Source organism: Vidua macroura, chromosome 2 (assembly GCF_024509145.1).
Source record: "Vidua macroura isolate BioBank_ID:100142 chromosome 2, ASM2450914v1, whole genome shotgun sequence".
In the NCBI taxonomy this organism is placed as follows: domain Eukaryota; kingdom Metazoa; phylum Chordata; class Aves; order Passeriformes; family Viduidae; genus Vidua; species Vidua macroura.
In genome coordinates, this window is record NC_071572.1 from 52,619,621 (window position 1) to 52,635,599 (window position 15,979).

General features: G+C 37.3%; 1 pseudogene; it reads right to left on the bottom strand.

Annotated features, from left to right (window-relative positions):
- Nucleotides 1–1,792: 1,792 nt before the first annotated feature.
- On the bottom strand, nucleotides 1,793–12,892 carry LOC128803132 (uncharacterized; annotated as a pseudogene).
- Nucleotides 12,893–15,979: the final 3,087 nt, after the last annotated feature.

A 15,979-nucleotide genomic window follows, 5' to 3' on the forward strand; every position in this document is an offset into this window, starting at 1 on the left:
TTATAACAACTTATGGGAACATAACAGAGGTGGGTACATCATTCTGGGACAAATAGAAGGACTAAGGTGGGGTGATTGATACAGAACTTTCATGAAGAAGCAGGGAGTGGTTGCAAGATTGACACTCGTCTAGGAGTGAGCAAACCTTCACTGACAGAACCATGTAAGGAGAAAACTGGAAGAAGTGAGAAGATTGACAGGTCTGAGTGGCGGGAGCTCTTGTGGTAAACAACTTGGAGCAAACCACTGAGAGGGAAAATAGGGGAGTACAAGGAACCAACCTAATTAACATTAATAAAATCCCTGACTAAATCAACCCAACCTACAATAGAAGGGGATGAATAAAAAAATCTCTAAACTGAGGATAAAGTACTCTTGTCAGTGTTCTCACTGGGAAATCATCTATACAAGAAAAAAAACTCCTGAATGTTCTCCAGCATAATATTTCTAAATTGCATCAGTTTTCTCAGGCATGATGTCCACTAGTACAACACTGTGCTCAACTTTACAAGGCCTATCTGATCTTTAAGGCCAGTGATATAACTATTGAGACTTTAACATTTGGAAAAAGAAAGAAAATGTAAATTTGTCTATCTCAAGTGCTAGCTACACATGTCCTTGCTCTATTGCCTTGAGATTTTGGAACCATGACTAGAAAACTTTCTTTGCTACCCCTACTGTTTCTCCACTAATAAGTATTCTGTATTTTAACACTTTTATTTGCTAACTCAGTTTCTAGGTGAACAAGAAATATTTTCCAAAGTCCTGGACTCAAGGTTGTGTGTCAAGTACTCCACTTGTGTGTCAGTCTGGTTATAGTTAGACTTAACAAAAGCAGACTGGTCACATCCATACAATGAGTTCTTGTCCCTGATTTCCTAAATGCACACCAGGTGGTGTCAATGTGTTGGTTTTATTCTGGTCTGGTTTTTTTGGTTGCAAGATTTTGAAATAATATTTTTGCACATCACAAGGGCAGTGTTTTTATCATATGATAGCACAATTTTTTTCATGGGTACTGAAATCTGATCTAAATACATGTAGATGAGCCAAAGGGTACAAAGCTTACAAGGCTGACATTTGAGGAACATATACAATTAAAGACAAACACTGGCTCGTCTAAGTATTGCTTTTGGCAGTAATTGTGCATACCTGTTGGCTTTGAAATTGCACAAAGCAGAAGCAGAGAAAAGTAGCCTGGTAGACTGTCCAGGAAAACAGAGTTCAAGCTTGCTTCATAATATTTCTTTTTTTAATAGCACAGATATACCAAATTTTCTCACAATTCAAGTTAAAACTGGATCTTTGAAGGAAAACATCCAAGACAAAGAATTTGTTACCATATTCTGAAAATATTTAATACCAATTGTTTTCAGAAATATATTACTGGTTAATCTAGATGCAAAAATTTAAAGTCTGTCACAGTCTCACTTGTATATGACTTTAATGTTCATTACATCAGAATCCATTTTCTATTAATATCCCCTAGTATTCTATGGTAAAAAGCATTAAACTAACCTTTGAAATACAAAAATAAGAGAGTTGTTTTCTGCAATATTCAATAACCCAATATAGGAGACATCTATAGATATTCATTATGTATTGCAACATTAATTTACTAGGCTTCAGGGATCTGAAATATCAACATCCATGCTTCAGCACTTCTTCAAGACCTCTGCATTAAGCCTAACAGGCTGCTTGATGCCTTTTTTCATCCATTACTTGCTGATATTTGGCCAACAACAGAAATTGCTGTTTTTACTAAACTCTTCAGTCCTGCTACAAAATCTCCCTAAGCACTTGGTTCTTTACTTATATTGCATTGTTCATTCCCTTGGAGTATCTTATTCCATTCATGGAGGTCTCTGTGCTGTTCTTGGAGAACTTTCTCCTAACCTCATAGGGCTTTTTTCTTATTTGAAGGGACAAATTCCTTATTGCAGAGCAAATTTCTCCTCACTGAGGGAATTTTTTCTTCACAAACAACTTTTTCTTCCACCTGAATGGCTTTGTTGTCCTCTTGAAGAGCTTCAAACCAGTCCTTGAAGGCTTTGTGTTTTTCTCATAAAGCTAAAATCTCCTGTTGAAGAGCTTTTCCCTTCAATGCAAATGTTCATTATTGTCCTTTGAGAGACTTAATCTCTTCTCTGAGGGCTTTATTTTGTTGTCAAGCCTTTTGCTGTTTCTCAAGGTTCTTTGTTTCCTCTGAAGAATCCCTATGCTCCTTTTGAAGGATTTTACTCTGTTCCCAAAGGACTTTGTTCTGTCTGTGGACACTTAGATTCTCCTGAGAGTGGGCTTTGTTCTCAATATGAAAACTTTGTTATTTTGCTGAAAATTTTGATTCTTTTCTTGAAAGACCAGATTCTTCTTCCAGTTTGGTTAAATCATGCCACGAGACAGGAGATGGCAAATAGGAGTAGGAGCAGCAGCCATACATTGCTGATTTTCCTCAAAGAATATTTATACTTTTGAATCAGACACTTTCCCACTTAGCTGCACCACTCAGGGGCTGTGCTATGGTCCAGGTGATTCCACCTTCCATAAGCAGTTGCCATGGGACAGAGAATCGAGGTTAAGTGTCCACAAATAACAAGTAAGTAAGTAAATAAAGAAATGTAGTACTGAATCTAAAATAAAAATAATAGTAAATCAATACTGACATTTGACAAGCACTGCATATTTTTGCATGTGCTGAAGTATGTTCAGCAGATTAAATTTCACACTACTAACTTGATTATATTATTTCCTCTTGGAGTCCTTTTAATGTCTAAAAACTTTGTCAATCTTTCTCATTATTGAGAAACTTGATTATAACTGAGGTAAGGTAGCAATAAACACTTTTAATTGTTGTTTATTCCTTATTCCACCCTGCTGCAACAATGTTATATTGTTTGGATTGGAGCAAATGCACAGACTATGTAGGATTTTTATTAGTTTAATTTCAATATAAAGGACAATATTGTAAAATCAAGTATGTTTTGGATATATACCTGGTGTTTACTCAGAAACATTAAACAATTAGCTAACATGCTGCTCAATCATATAACTTATACATACAGCTAAATAAAAACACATATTCCAGCTATTCAGAAAAACTATATTATATCTGTGGAGTATCCAGCAGAAAAATTATGATAAAATAAGGAAATCATACAATAGTTACCGTTGTGTTATCCTTGAATCAGTTTGCCGTCTGGCAGCTCATGGCAGACCTGTCAGTGAGGCTATCCTCAATGATGTAATTTCAAAAGGCATAACAGCAATGACACAGCATTAAGAGGCAGCTGTAATCAAATAAGTTGTGTCCATATGAAGTAAATCATTAGAATTTGTATGGCTAGGGTTCTCTAGCAAGTCAGTCTTTATTTTCATGAGTATTATTTTACTATTTCTCTATCCACTCTCTTAATTCAAAACATAATTTTCTATCTGGCTTTTTTTTTTTTTTTTTTTTTTTTTTTGCCATTGGTATTAATGGCTGCCATGAAATGTTTTCTGACATAGACTGAAAGTGAGCTTTTGCTCCTAGCTTTGGGATAACTGTAGTTATTTCTAAATTATAAGAAATTCCATAGATGAAATGACATATGGTCTCTATATTATTCAAAATAGACTAGCATTAGTATTCATAATTCCAAATATTTGAGTATATTTAGCAAATGCACATGAAAAGAGAGAAATAAATAACAAAAGAGCATGATGGTAGGGTGTTTGCAATCTTCATTGCCTTCCAGGCAACACTTTTTTTTTCCCAACTCAAACACAATCCATGTATTTTATGACAATCACTTTGCTCTGTTTGAAAAGAGGATGAATTACTTCAGACACATGAAAATCTTAAATTACAATGGTAACTTGTCTACTCCTTATGAATTTTGAGGGACAGAGGAATACTTTATTCCAAATAAAGTATAAACCTGTTTCCAATATTTGTTATCCGATCAAAGCGACTGATATGTGGGGCTTTTTTAATCAAGCACTATGTGCTCAGGATATTAAAAAAGTTCAGTGAGCTTACAATTAAATTTGGCAATTCTGTTTAAATCACTACATACATCACACCATCTCTTTGTACTGTCCCTCAGCTCTGTTCTTTATATTAATTAGGTAGTGGACTGAAATATAACATGTAAAATTTTCAGTAATCTCAGAAGATGAATACATACAATTCCCACTGAAAACCTTACAGGATGATCAGCCTTCTGAATCCTTTTCTCCAGGATATTTGATTCCCCTGCCTGCTCACACAAATTAAATAGGCAATGCAGATGAGAAATACTGAAACCTATAATATCAAACAAGATCAATATCTTGGGTTCATATATCTTTTCCAGGCTTTTTACCTCACTTTAAGTCCCCAAGAACTATTTAAATCTTATTTCTTCCATGCTTATCACCAAAATCTATCTGAATATTATAGTTCAGTTAATTTTTTTCCGCCTCTTTAAAAATGTCATAGTGATTAAAAAAACGGTAGTTCTCATAAATCAGTAGCTCTTGTAGTTGTTTCCATATTAAAATATAAAGTTTAAAGTAACACTGGTATTTTGACATGTAGGTACCCTTCTTTTATAATTTAGGAATATAAATAGTAGGAAAAAGCTGTCAATTTCAACAAGTGACAAAGATTAAAGCCATATTTCTTCCTCAATTTACATAGTAAAAGAAAGAATAATCTGAGGTTTGAAAAGGAGGGAATTTTATGAATGCACTCCAGAACTGGATTAAAACAATGCAGCTGAAATTACACCAATAATATTTACTCCACTAGAAATGAATGTAAAATTTATCTTAACTCAGCTTCATGATGTTTTCTTGAGTCCTGTCACTGGTCACAACAGTGAAGACATTGGTACCTGCCCCTGCGCTTCCCCTCATGAAGATGTTGAAGACTTTGATGAGGTCTTCCCTCAGTGTCCCCAAGAATGAAAAGCCAAGTGACCTCAGACACTTCTTATAAGGCTTCCTCTCTAGGCTCTTCACTGTTCTCATGGCCCTACTCTCGATGTTCTCTAGTAGCACAATGTCTTTCTTATATTGTGGCACCCAAAGCTGCACCCAATATACAAGGTGAGGCCGCCCCAGCTCACAGCAGAGCAAGACAATCCCTTCCCTTGCCCGGCTGGTGATGCTGTGTCTAATGCAACCCAGGACAGGGTTGGCCCTACTGGCTGCCAGGGCTCTGCTGACGCATGTTCAACTTGCCACTGATCAGGACACTCCAGTCCCTTTCTGCAGTGTTGCCCTCCAGCCAGCTCCTCATTCCTCAGTCTATTCACACCCTGTCAAAGGTGAGGAATCTGTCACTTGCCCTTGTGGGACATTGTACAGTTGGTATTTGCTCTTCCCTCTAATTTGTGGAGTTTCTCTGCAGGGCCTTTCTGCCCTTGAGGGAGTTGATCACACTGTTGTTTAGTTATCAAAGTACATGGGAAATATAGAAAATAGATAGTTCTCTATAGTGAATGAGGATCCTAAGATGACTAAAGTAGAGATTAAAAGTAGTTTTTATAATATTTCAAATGCTGGATCTTACTATTGTAAGAAATTTTTGTAGCAAGCTCTACAATTGAAGGCCATGAGAGTACATTATTGCAATGCACGCTGCTGAGGATTATTTCAACATGACAATATGTGTAAAACCTAATATAATAGTGAAAATAGTGGCCTAGGCAAACTGTGATTTTCAGTTTACCAGTTCTTAATTCTGGTTGTTCTGATCAGAAAGTAAAAAATACTCTTTTAAAAATAAAGGTTTAGTCTAGAAATCTTACATTACAGTAAAATACAACAATCCAAACATTTTGATTACACCCACTCTGACTGGATGCTACAGCAAAACAGCACACACACAGCATCTGTGAAAGAAACAGGAAAAGGATTTGAGTTCCTGCTATAATCTACAAAAAACCTGAACTATAAACCACTCTCACAACTTTTTTGAATGCCCCCACTGCCCACATTTAGTTCCACTGCTCAGTGGAATTGAGTAGCAGAGCAGATATTTTCCTAAATTTCCAGGTGACACTAGCTAACAATTCTGATCAAACTCTGACCCCAAAATAGCTAGGCTTACAAAAAATGTCAAGTACAGGTAAAGAAAAACAGCACAGTTCAAAAATTAGCTTATAAAATCAAAATCACACCCATTTTACAGCTTGTATTTCAGATGCCAGTTGCTGCAGGATAAACCTAAAACTCAGACTGGAACATAGAAACCTAACTGTCGTATTTGGCCCATCTGGCACTTTTGCCATTCTGACAATTTTATGCTGATGTAGCTTCTTTTTTAGGTCATTCAAACTTATGATTTTCTCTCCCAAGTGGATATGAAATTTATGTTGTTGTTTCCAGGAGACTGAAAACCTGGACTAAGACAGATCTTTGCTCTACCTGCTGGAGATTAGCAGAGTACCACAGAGAGCAAAAGCTGATGGTGCTGTACATCTGTGCATTCAACATTCAGTGGCACTAAGCCACTAGTCTCTTTTATGCATGACCAACTGACTAATTAGTATACTTGGCCTTTCTGAGTCCCTTCAATTAATGCAATGTGCAGTTGCACACAGTAATGGAGTCAACCATACAGAACAGAATCTGGGCCAGAATTAGGCTCTAAGTCCCAGAAGCACCTGTTACAAACACAGAATGTCCAGATGGTCTGGTCTTTGTGGGAAAGTGTCAAGAATTGACATATCTGTCTTTCTTACTTTGGGTTTAAGGTCATAAACATTATTCTTTTGAAGCAGAAAGTCAATCATATTTAGGAAAAAAAAAACAAAACAACAAAACAAAGCAAGCAAAAAAAAATGGAAGGAAGTTGCGGAAGTTGCGGAAGTTGCGGAAGTTGCGGAAGTTGCGGAAGTTGCGGAAGTTGCGGAAGGAAGGAAGGAAGGAAGGAAGGAAGGAAGGAAGGAAGGAAGGAAGGAAGGAGGGAAGATGAGAACCTTAGGATAAATCCAAAATCCTCTCCATTTTTAAATCTTAACTCAGTCAAGCTCGTTGTTATCATGTTCTGGGCAGGCAAATGGGATTAGCCTGTGATTACAATGCAGCCTTCAATATAATTAGATAGATTTATTTAAACACAGCTGCAAACCATAAAAATGTGAAATATTTAGTGACTGTGAATTCCACAGTTTGTAAATTCCTGCTTAAATCTCTTATAATCTATTTGCTCTGGATTTGCTTAGAAACACTAAGAAATACTGCCCTCCTGTCACTCTCGCTCTCTCTTTTTTTTAAAGAATATCAGTTATTTGTGTTTATAACAGTGAGGATTGTTCCTGAATGTAAATTCACTTTCTAACAGTGCACTGCTTCATTCATGAGTGTCTTTTCTCCATTGGCAATAACCATGGAATTCACATTCCATGCCTTCTGAGCTGCATGAGATGGAGAAAGAAATACAAAATTTTATGTCAGATCCCAAAAGCAGTTAGGATCTCTCAAGAAATAACCAAGAATAATGGCAGTCATGGCTTCCTAATAAGATTATTTAAATGGAAAAAATAATGAATAATATTAACAATAGTATAAGTAATAACCACCTGGTTTATACATTGTTGAAAGCTCTTATTTTCCTACTTTTTGTCTCCTTCCTTCCTTCCTTCCTTCCTTCCTTCCTTCCTTCCTTCCTTCCTTCCTTCCTTCCGCAACTTCCGCAACTTCCGCAACTTCCGCAACTTCCGCAACTTCCTTCCGCAACTTCCTTCCGCAACTTCCTTCCGCAACTTCCTTCCGCAACTTCCTTCCGCAACTTCCTTCCGCAACTTCCTTCCGCAACTTCCTTCCTTCCGCAACTTCCTTCCGCAACTTCCTTCCGCAACTTCCTTCCGCAACTTCCTTCCGCAACTTCCTTCCTTCCACAACTTCCTTCCTTCCTTCCTTCCTTCCTTCCTTCCGCAACTTCCTTCCTTCCTACCGCAACTTCCTTCCTTCCTACTGCAATTTCCACAACTTCCGCAACTTCCTTCCGCAACTTCTTCCACAACTTCCTTCCACAACTTCCTTCCTTCCTTCCGCAACTTCCTTTCTTCCTTCCGCAACTTCCTTCTCACCTCCATATTCCATTCAGTGTGAGAGCAGTAAAAGAAAGAAAAAGACTGAACTGAAGAAGGGAGAGAGGAGGCTATTTCAGTAGAAGGAAAAATTGAATAAAGCATATTTTCTGCCCACAAATTATTTAACTTGTATAAAATATTTGTTATTCTACTTAACGTCTGTAAACTTTAAAAGCTTAAAGCAATAACTGCCATATCCCTGCATGTTCACTTAACACAGAAAAATAAATCACAATTAGCTTTCTGAGTTCTTAACTCTTATTTTAACAAGAGTAGTAATGAATTAATATCAGTCATATGGGAAACATGCCTATTTTTATTATTCATAAGTGCTGAAATAATATTGGCTACTATAAATATGTAGGAGACATCCAGTATTATTAATCATAAATTACAGTAACTAAAAGCTACCAGCAATAATTATGGAATTTTTTTGTATTTGATGCATTATTTTCCTTAGACTTTTGAGAAACTTTAATATATATGGAAGAATTTCTGTGTTTTCAATGGCTCAAGAGACATATGCTACTTGAAATAAATTTAAATTAATTAATTCACATGATACTTTAAAATCTGAATAATAAATATTTTACTGCATTTTTGGAACACTCTATTTTGAATTTTAAAATGTGAAAAGAGCATAGAAGTGGCATGAGGAAAGGATTATCCCAAGGACAGAAAATGCAGTATTTGCTCTTAGTTGTAAAAAGTGATAGGAAAGCTAAGATGTTATTTTTGTAAAACAAATGGAAATACAACATAGGGCAATGTTGTTAACATTTCAGAAAGGCTGAGTGATGCCTCATTATGCGTCATCCTCACTTTATTCATGTAGAAAACAGATTAAATACTGCATACCCTAAGTTCTACAAAAGAACAGTGGATCCACTCGGGAAGTACCCACAGCTGTGGGCACTTACCTGGATATTTTCTTATTAAAGTGTATCTGTGCATTCACCTGGTCATATCTGAGCAGTCAGATGTGGAGCAGAGCTCACCTTCAAAGACACATATGTAAGTAAGAGGGCATCATAAGAGAAAAACACTGGGCTAGATCCAACAGCCTGACAGAGGTGAGGCTGCTGCAGCTCTGTGCTCCAAGGTGCAACCTGCAGCAAAGCTGAGCATATACAGCCAGTAGGCACATGCATATAGGTCAGACATGTTCACCACATATATCATGGTATCATAGAATGGTTTGGGTTGGAAGGGAGCTTGTAGATCACCTAGTTCCAAACCCTCTGCTATGGGTGGGGACACCTTTCACTAGGCCAGAGTAAGCTCAAAGCCCCATCTAACTTGGCCTTGAACACTTCCAGGGGTGGAGCATCCACAGCTTCTCTGGACAACCTGTTCCAGTGCCTTAGCATGCTCACAGCAAAAAAATTTCCTTCTAATATCTAGTCTAAAGCTACTCTATTTTAGTTTGAATCTATTGTCCCTTGGCTCCTGCAAATAGTCCATCTCTGTCTTTGTTGTAAGCTCCCTTCAAGTACTGGAAGGCTGTGATTAGGTCACACCCACATTCTTTTCTCCAGGGTAAAAATTCATATATACACATGGATATACATATAGATATATAGATATAGATATAGATATAGATATAGATATAGATACACATGTACTGAACATCAAACTATTGACACATGACCAGGCTTTTTACCCCCTTACTCATTTATTTATCCATTCTTGCTCCTCCCCAAATCGCTTAAATCCATTTTTCCTTCCTTTCATTCCTCCTCAAAACATCCCATATTAAGTTATGTGCACTGCTGAAACATTCACCACTCAGCCACTATGTGGCCTTGTTACCACCTGTTGCTGAAGATGAAGCAACTGAGGTTCTTGTCAATAATAGATCCCTTGGGGTAGATTAAAGTGAAATTATACTGAATTACTGGTGTTTATATATATGTATTTGTACAGCAGGTTTGTTTTAGGAGAATTTGGTTGCATTGGAAAGGGGATAGGTAACTGTTTTGGTTTTTATCTATATAAAAGTATAAAGGCATCACTTAAGAAAATATATAAGGAAAAGAAACAAAAAGAGAAAGAAAGGATAAGAGCAGGAAGCAAAGCTGTCACCTGTGGATCCAGCAACAAGACTTGTTTGTTGCAATTTCTTTATCCATTGATCACACTCTTGATCCATCAGGCATGGAGGAAGCTCCCAAACCACAAAGTTCAATGGGTTAATGTTCAAGTGGGAATGCCCAGGTACCTCCCCTGAGGAGGGAGTTTTACACTGTCTATTGCAACACTGTGGATCATGTGCAGTCCTCTGGTTGAAAGGCCCCAAAAATGAGTCTGGAGGCACTTCAGGGATCTTTGATGGTTTATGATCCCTTCTAAGACATGACAGCTGCCTCTCACCTCAGCATAGTTAAACAGTTATGTTCCATCAGATTTTATCCCTCAATCCTATGCATGAATGTCCTAATACCTTCCCAGGAGGAAGTTTTGTGACTGAGACAGCTGTGTAAGAGAGAACACTGGCATGATAAAAAACACTATCCCACTTTGGAGGTTCTGCTTCTTATCAGACTCTTGGCTGAAAACCAGCATCTTGCTAAACAAAGGTTGTTTTGTCCTGGTTATCAGTAATGAGAGCAGAGTATTATTTGAGCTCCCCTTCCTGCTATTGTCTTTCTGTGCTCTGTTGTGTTTGTAGAGGTAACCTCTTACCATATTAATTAGTATGTATATCTGTTAGTACACAGACAGTCTGCTCAGTAGTCTCTTTCTAGAGATCAGCTTTCTCCAATGAAAAATGTGAACTGATTGAGAGTGACTGTGACTAATCACAACTGAAAAAAAAATGTATTTTAAAGCCACCGCTTCTATTGGACAGGTGTGATGCTGGTGGAACTGTTGTGCCAACTGCTGTATCATCACCCATGCAATTGTTTTAGAGCAAGGAGTATTGCAAGAATTTAGCTACATTTTCACCTGAATAATTATGCAAAAGAAATCTATTTATCTTCCTAAATAATAACAGCTAATAAATGAATCTTTCTAGTCATTAACTGCAAACTATATATACAATAGAAACTTATTTATAAATTTATATATACCATTCTATATACACACTATAATAGGTACATACAATATCATATATGTATAATTTAAAATGACAAATTTGGTGGTTTAATGTCTTTTTTTTTGTTAATTTTCACCTCACACAATGTGAAATTTATCCCACCTAAATTCTGATGTCTAACGGCTAAGCATTTAAATCCAAGTAAGTCATGACAGATTTTCTTCATAGTCATGTCAGAGAAATACATACCTCCAGGGTGAGATATATCTATTAACATAGGCATCAAAGAGAAGTAAAATGAATCATCACTATCATCTAGATGGGCTTACTTTTCTTCATTAATTTTCAAGCTGACTAGCAAAGCTTATATATCTGTATTTTAGGTAAATAAAGTAGTTAGAATCCAGCATCACATAACAAAGGTACAAAGCAACTGTCAGAGAACATCTCCACATCCATCTCAAATGTGAAATTTTCTTTTGTTACATTCTTTCCATAAGGCAAAATACAATAAATGATCCAGAAATTAAATGTTGATAGCATTTTCTATTTCCTTTGAAAATGACTTTGTGAAATTCATAGTCATGGGCACACAGGTAATTTAAAAGAATAAGACCTAATTTCCTGGAACATACCAAATCAGTATCTGACAGAGAAAAGACATTTTTATAGTATCTTCCTAACTTGATTTGACATAAATATGAAGGAAGAATTAACATCCTAAAGCATGTCATGCCTCCACTCCTACCTGTTCAATCAGAGACAGGCTGAAGCTGTAGATCTCCTCCTCATCATTCTTAATAACAGCAAAAGATACTTTGCTCAAAGATGCACCTGACATCAAAGTCCTCATTTAATTATACTTCCTCAAAAAAACCCATAGCCTTTCTAAGAATCATTAACAGTTTGCTATACCGAGACCTCTTCATCTGCATCTGCCTCTGTGAATAAACACCATGACAGAACCTGAAGTCAGATTAATACCCTAGATTTGCATTAGTTGCATAGAATTCCTTCACAATAAAATGGACTCTTAAAAGACGTAATCTATCTTGTCCGAAATTTGCCATCTAAAGTAAGTAGACTGTATCAAATGTTCCTCATTGTGGGAGACTGGAGGAGAGGTTGACTGGCTCAAAACAATCAGTTTGGAGGTGGTGGGGAACAGAGCAAGCTCAGCCATAGGTGGCACAGTGCTCTGTTCCCCCCTGCAACCCTGAGCCTTCTTGAACTGCACTGTGAGGTGTGTGAGCATTGGAAAATCAGCGCTGACCACCACTGTAATGAGGGTGGTTGGCAGTAAGGGACAGCTGGGAACATTCTGGCTCTGTGTGAAATGTAGGCACAGGACTTTGGTGCTGAAATCAGCACAATCTCACCTGGAAAAGGGCCCCAGCAGACCAGAACAGATTAAAGGACAGGGCTGCAAGGCAGATTTGACTACACCTGGGTTTGAAAGCAGCTGAGATAATGCTGAATTCTAGAGTGGTGACTGTCTCTGTTTCTCTCTTTCTCTTTCTCTTTCTCTTTCTCTTTCTCTTTCTCTTTCTCTTTCTCTTCTCTTTCATCTTTCATGGCTTTTGCTCTTCGCTCCAGTCTCAGGCAGCTGGGAAGCCCAGCTAGCACTGCCTTTTGGCAAAACTGAAGCTGCTGCATGCACGGGCACTCTAGGGCTGAGCGCTCTGGCATGGGTACACAGCTTTCGTATCCTTACGCTGAGAGGAAGCAAAGGGACGAGAGAAGGAACACTTTGCTCTGCTTGCCTGAGAAATTTTATTTCCCGCATGGCCGCAGCGATGGCTGGAGCGGCCGTTCCCAGACGGCGCGAGGGCAAAATGGCGAATGGACAAAGAAAGCATTGGGTTAAATAGGGGGCGGGCAGACAGGGGTGGAAAATCCCCCTCGCCCAATGGAGACAGACAGCAGGGGAGTGACATGGATCACAGCAACCTATGGGAACATAACAGAAGTGGGTACAGCGTTCTGGGACAAATAGTATTGCAAAGGTGGGGTGATTGCTACAGAAATTTCAGGAAGAACTTGGGAGTGGCTATAAGATTGACATGTAAAAGCTCCTGTGGTAAGTAACTTGGAGTGAACCATTTGTGGGGGAAAATAGGGGTACAGAGGGCTGACCTAACTAACATTTATTAAAATCTCTAACTGAACCAACCCAGCATACAACGATCTTTCTTCTCCTATCTTCTTCTTGAAACATATTGTAAACCAGACCAAAAATTTCCTGTCAATGCCTTGCTAAGTGCCTTGTTGTGTCTGGATAAGTTAAAGATTGCTGATTTAAAATTTGCCACATGACATATTCAGTTGGAATGTTCCAAACGTTGCAAGAAAAAATTCTTATTGAACCTCCTGAGAATTTTGTTGTTTTTCCTGAGCACCATCCAGAGTAAATCCAAGTATGTTCCCCTAAAACCGATGAGTGGACTGTCGCGTGACACTTGTTTATTATTCATCTTTGAATACAGAAACCTAAAGTGACTTGCGCAGTTGTAGGTATGTGCTCAGAATCTTTTCTGAATTATTGTGAATATTCCCCTCTACTCGGTATAAAAAATCATTAACACTCTACTTGGTATAAGAATCACTATAACTCTTTCTTTTTGCTGAAATCGGTATTTCACAAAATATTTCTTCAGATGACACCCAGTTGTGGGACCAAGAAAATCTACTCTTGGTTGTCTACAGAAGACCAAATTTAGGTGCTTTACACAGGTGGGCTTTTTACTAAGAAATATTTGAAGGAAGTTTCAAATTTCATGAAATATAAGAGAAACTTCAGGCAGTCAATTCAAGGTCTCTTTACTTGCTGGATTTGCAAAGGTGATTCCATGCTTTGAATTCTTCTGTTTTATACTGGATTGATAATAGAAAAACAAACTCATGTACCTAAACTCAGGGAAATTACATTCAAATCAATCTGTACTACTTACGGCATTGCTTTTATGTCCATACTCCATTATGCCAGGGTTTTTTATTGTTCACGTCTAAGAGAAAACACAAAAGGGCATGATTTAACTTCAGGAAAACCTATGAAATATGCATATAATTAATTTGTCATCAAATTCTGCCATAATTAATGTATATATTTTTCTCTTATCAAAGTGATTAAAATAAGGAAAGTTTAACCCTTAAACTGGCCCTTTCAATTCATACACATTTCAGTTAAATTATGGGGGAAAGTAGTATTTAATTCTGCTTCTATGACAAAGTGACATGCTCAGTAGATAAGGGAAAGGCTGTGGATGTTGTTTATCTAATGTAAAGCATGTGACATTGTCTCTCACAGCATTCTCCGGAGAGGCTGGCTGCACATGGCTTGGATGGGTGCACTCTTTGCTTGGCATAATACTGGCTGGATGGCTGGGCCCAGAGAGTGATTGGAGGCTGGTCACTCAGGCCTCGGTATTAGGGACAGTGCTAACATCTTTATCAGTGATTTAGACAAGGGGATTTAAATGAATCCTCAGTAAGTTCAAAGATGACACCAAGTTTAGGTGAGAGTGTTGATCTGCTGGAGTGGGGGAAGTCTCTAAGAGATCTTGACAAATTGGAACAATGGGCTGAGGATCTAATTTCAGAATGAGATCACTATTACAGGAGTTGAGAGTCTGCTCACAATTATCTGGTATTGAAATGAAAAGCACTGAAATGTAGTATTTTACTAACTAAGATATTTCTGTACTTGTGAATTAAACAGTGGCAGGGAATCTTCTCAGGCTGAAATTTAACCATCTGTCCAGTTGTGCTCTTAAAAGGGCTTTTAGCATGGGTTTTGATCATTGGCAAATTTCAGAACTAGGCATGGGTCATGGAGCAACTTCATCATTGGTTGTTTTGTAAATTCAGAGTTTAGGACATCAGCATAAGCTGTTCTGTGCCAGTATGTCTTGGTTCTAGGGTTCTAGCTTAGTTTGCTAGCACACATGCAACCCAGACAGTTTCCCTGATGTTAATTTGGGGATAGGTTTTTAACATATTCTTTGTGTTTTATTTTAGTTTCAAAGTCATCAAGATAGATTTTGTGTATCCCAATAATAGCATCAAAATCTTTCCTTGTATTTTACAAGAATTCAAAGTGAATGATCCAGGTTTGTAAATTCCCTTATGTGCAAACTTCTTTATGAATAGGAGTTGTAGCTAAGCAAAAGCTTATGACAAAGAATAGTGTAGTAGTCTAGTGAAGAATTATTTCCTTTACTCTTTCATATAGAAATTCTGCTGTTAAAGAGATTTTTTCTTATGATTTACTAAATGAGGATGAGGTGTTAATTTTTATCTTTTTCCTGGTTTAAGTTAGAGCAAATATTGTACCTCCAGAAGGCTATTAATATCCTTAACCCATCTAGGATAGCTAGAAAAACCCTGGCAAGCTTCTATTATTTTATTTGTATTCTTTTTGTAACTCTAAATTTTTTAGTCAAATTCAGTCTTCAAAGGTATTACTCTAACTCCCTTAGGGAAAAAAGTGTTTTAAAAAGGAGATATCAAATTGACAGCATTAGTAACTGGGGAAGAATAGACTTCATCTGATTATCAAGATTGAATGACAACATTATCTAGATGACACAAAATTCTTGGATCAAAAAAACCATATAACCCACTCAGTATAGTTCTGAACATGGAGAAAAGTTTTTTATTAATAAATTCTTTACCTTCTCTAACAAAGGGAGTACATGATAATGCATGCAGAGTCTTGCTGAAATCTTGAAGCATGTGCAATTTGTTGAGAAATATGTAATTGGAAAACAGGAACAGCAATACCAGGAGAAATCCTGTTTTTACATAATTCATTAGGCCGCTTTATTTTTTCTTCTCTCAGTGGCTTGGATGTGTGTGACCGTAATAACTTCAG